A 4068-nucleotide genomic window follows, 5' to 3' on the forward strand; every position below is an offset into this window, starting at 1 on the left:
TAACCTGTAATTTAAAAGAGATTTAGCAGCAATTTATACCAAGCCAAACAATCACATAGTTATATGTCCACGTCTAAAAGCGAATATCCATGTGTCTTAAATTTTAGCTTTCATCTATGTCGTTCTTTCGCCTCGGACCAGCTCTGAGCGAACAGATCTGTGACCGAAAGCTTTTCAGCATCAGCCATCCTGTCTCTGTTTGGCTGTATTGAGGACTACAGTGTCTATTATTTATTTATATATTTATTTATCTTTAGAGGCAATTATGCAGATAACCAAATTAGATATTTCGTTTTTGGATTTGGTTTGCAAGATTCTTTAAATGAGTTCGTGTGTTGAAGCATATTCTGTTGTGTCTGTGGAGAGTCATTTTCTTTTTGTGTCTTATAATGTAACACACTCACCGGTAAAATTTCCACTTATTTCTTACTTCTCCTAGGGCTAAACAGCGGTGGTGTAACCCCCTACTGTCACGTTCACGTTAGATTGACAGTATACAACCATTCTATCGCCCCACCACCGTACATATCTCTATGAGAGATTCAGAAATTTAATATTTCTGATTCTTACTTTTTATTTTCCTAAAATTTTCGTTGCGTCTTGCAACCTTTTCAATAGCCTTGAGTGTGTTACATTATAAGACACAAAAAGAAAATTACTCTCCCCAGACACAAATTAGATACATTAAATATAACGGTTTGGGGATGAAATACAAAATATGTATATATGTATTCATGCAAAATGAAAGAACACAAAAGCTGGGGACTTTCAGACGATAAATATTTAAGTATAAATACAAATTTATATTAAAAGATGCGACTAACACAGGGTACAAACGACAGAGAAAATTAAAGGGGTGGAATACAGGTGTTATAAGTCCAACAGCTGTTTCTCGAGGTTCGGGGATCCAAGACAATAGTAAACGATTATTTTTTTTATATTTATAATTTTTTAAATTTTTGACATACATACACAAGCGTGTCTCCTCCATACGACTTTGTTTCCTCATAACTTTCAGAAAATTGGATATTTTTTACTCTTTTACTTGTTTCAGTCATTTGACTGCGGCCATACTGGAGTACCACCTTTAGTCGAGCAAATCGACACCAGGACTTATTCTTTGTAAGCCCAGTACTTATTCTATCGGTCACTTTTGTCGAACCGCTACGTTACACAGCAGCATCGGTTGTCAAGCGGTGTTGGGGGGGGGCATATACAGACACACACACATATATATACATACGCATACATATATACGACGGGCTTCTTTCAGTTTCCGTCTACCAAAACCACTGACAAGGGTTTGGTCGGCCCGAGGTTATAGTAGAAGACACTTGCCCAATATGCCACGCAGTGGGACTGAACCCGGAACCACACAGCCACTCCTGCGCCTATTTTTTCATGAAATGTTTTTACAAATAAGTTTCATCAAAGTTTAATGTTGAAAAATTATTGGTGGGTGTGCACACATACACACTAATACACAATTTTTTTCAAAATTTCATGATACGCATCGTATATATATCTCCAAAATTGGAGATATATATGTGATGTGTACTAGTATGTATGTATATGTGCGCGCCCACCAATTTTAATATTTTTTTTACATCGAATTCCGATGTAATTGTACTCTACATCATCTGAAAGTTATTTATAGAAAATTTCATTAAAAACTGTCCATTTTCCTGAAAGTTATGAAGAAACAAAAGAAAGGAGTTAATGGTCACCAAACAATGGTTACGATGCGTCCAGTTTGTATAGATAATAGAGTGTATGGCGTTAGATTATTACTTGGACTTTGGTCAGCCTTGATAGAACAGATCTCTACAATCAAAAATATTCCAGTGGTGTTTAATGATTCCAAGAAGAAAAAAGGAAAAGCCGAAAATTCATACACTCACATGTACGCAAATTTGCAATACTGTTGAATATGGTAATCGACTTATGCTCATTAAGCTTAACTATGGAAAGATACAAAAGACATAATCGAGAATGTAAATAGTTTTATTATCAAACGTAACGGACTTACTGGCGTGTAAGACACGCACCCTTATTTTACAAATAAATTTTGTGGAAAAACAAATTAAGTATATTTCAGCTGGCAGAAACGTTAGCACGCCGGGCGAAATGCGTAGCCGTATTTCGTCTGCCGTTACGTTCTGAGTTCAAATTCCGTCGAGATCGACTTTGCCTTTCATCCTTTCGGGGGTCGATAAATTAAGTACTAGTTACGCACTGGGCTCGATATAATCGACTTAATCCGTTTGACTGTCCTTCTTTGTCCCCTCTGTGTTTAGCCCCTTGTGGGTAGTAAAGAAATATATACTTCATATTTTAAAGTGATTTTATGAGGCCGCTCAAAACACTTCTCAAATTCCTAGAAGCTTTGTTTTTTTAAACTGAAATCAAAGTTGACCATAACAAGACTTGAACTCACGAGTACAAAGAGCCAGAACAAGTAGTGAGTAAACTTTCGGCTTATGATCACAAAGTGAAAAGTGTAAAGCAATTGGCCGGCATTAAACGTCAATGAATGTGAAAGTTAACGTTATCTGATTTATTAGTGTAATGATATAGTTCGGATGATTTATGACTAAAGCTTTTGAACGATTGTTTATGAAAGGTGATTTATAATGAAATGAAAATGAACGTGTAAATGATTTATTAGTAAACTATGAAAGCTAAAACTATTTAATTTGTAAGATAACATTGTCTAATACAATTTTAAAATTGCGTAAATTCGTTGTTTTTAATGGTTTTTGTATCAGCAAAATTCTTGTCGAATGAGTTAGAAATATTATGTCTGAATGTTCCAGGCACAATGCAATATTTGTTTTTTAGTCTGTCATACGGTACTTTCTTTACTACCTGCTGGAATGAAAAAAAAGGTAGTCTGTGGTTTACAAATGGCCATATTACGTTGAATGCATGGATTCTTGTCCGATCACCGAAGTTAAGTAACGCTGAGCCTAGTGAGTACTTAGATGGGCGACTGCTTGGGAAACCTAGGTGCTGTAAGCGTCACACATTTTTATAGGCGTAAGAGAGGCTGTGTGGTAAGTAGTTTGCTTACGAACCGCATGGTTCCGGGTTCAGTCCCACTGCGTGGTACCTTGGTCAAGTGTCTTCTACAATAGCCTCGGGCCGACCAAAGCCTTGTGAGAGGATTTGGTAGACAGAAACTGAAAGAAACCCGTCGTATATATGTGTGTGTGTGTGTGTGTGTTTGTGTGCCTGTTTGTTCCCCAACATTGCTTGACAACTGATGCTGCTGTGTTTATGACCCTATAACTTAGCAGATCAGCAAAAGAGACCAATAGAATAAGTACGAGGCTTACAAAAAATAAGTCTTGGGGTAGATTTGTTCGACTAATGGCAGTGCTCCAGCATGGCCGCAGTCAAATAACTCAAACAAATAAAAGAATAAAAGAATGTGTGTGTGTATACTATGTGGAGGGGCGTGGCTTAGTGGTTAGGGGTATCGGACTCGTGACCAGAAGATTGTGGTTTCAATTCCCGAGCGTGTTGTGTTCTTGAACAAACCACTTCATTTAACGTTGACCGGCAGAATTGAATATTCTTGTGATGGACTCATGTCCCATACAGTGGTGGTGTTGGTGGGGATATATGTGACCATGGAAACCAGGGAAGCCGGCCCTATGGGTCTAAAACTCAGGAAGGATCTTAAATAAATTACTATTGCATTGATTTTCCCAGCGATCTATAATGCTGCGAAGTCGGCTCGGCGTCCGAACTCAGAACATAAAGACCCGGAAGGTATGCCGTTAAACATTTTGTTTGGTGTATCAACGATTCTGCCAGTTCGCCGCTTTATTAAAGGAAAAAGTAGGTTTGGCAAGACTCCCTTTTGTACCCGACCAAAAACACCCCTTTTTTATTTATTTAATTGTTATATCTACACAAACTCACATTTTCGGCTACAGAGAATATGAATCTGCAAAAAAATTGGCAAAAATCGGCATTTTGAAATTACCCCACCCCTCACTAAATTCTTCATTTTTAACCTTTTTTTAGAAAATTTTTGTTTTCAAAATACACAGAAAAATA

General features: G+C 37.2%; 1 pseudogene; it reads left to right on the forward strand.

Annotated features, from left to right (window-relative positions):
* The first annotated feature begins 2902 nt into the window (after positions 1 to 2902).
* On the forward strand, positions 2903 to 3021 carry LOC115219579 (annotated as a pseudogene).
* The last annotated feature ends 1047 nt before the right edge of the window (positions 3022 to 4068 follow it).

The sequence above is a fragment of the Octopus sinensis genome, linkage group LG14 (assembly GCF_006345805.1).
Source record: "Octopus sinensis linkage group LG14, ASM634580v1, whole genome shotgun sequence".
NCBI classification, from domain to species: Eukaryota; Metazoa; Mollusca; class Cephalopoda; order Octopoda; family Octopodidae; genus Octopus; species Octopus sinensis.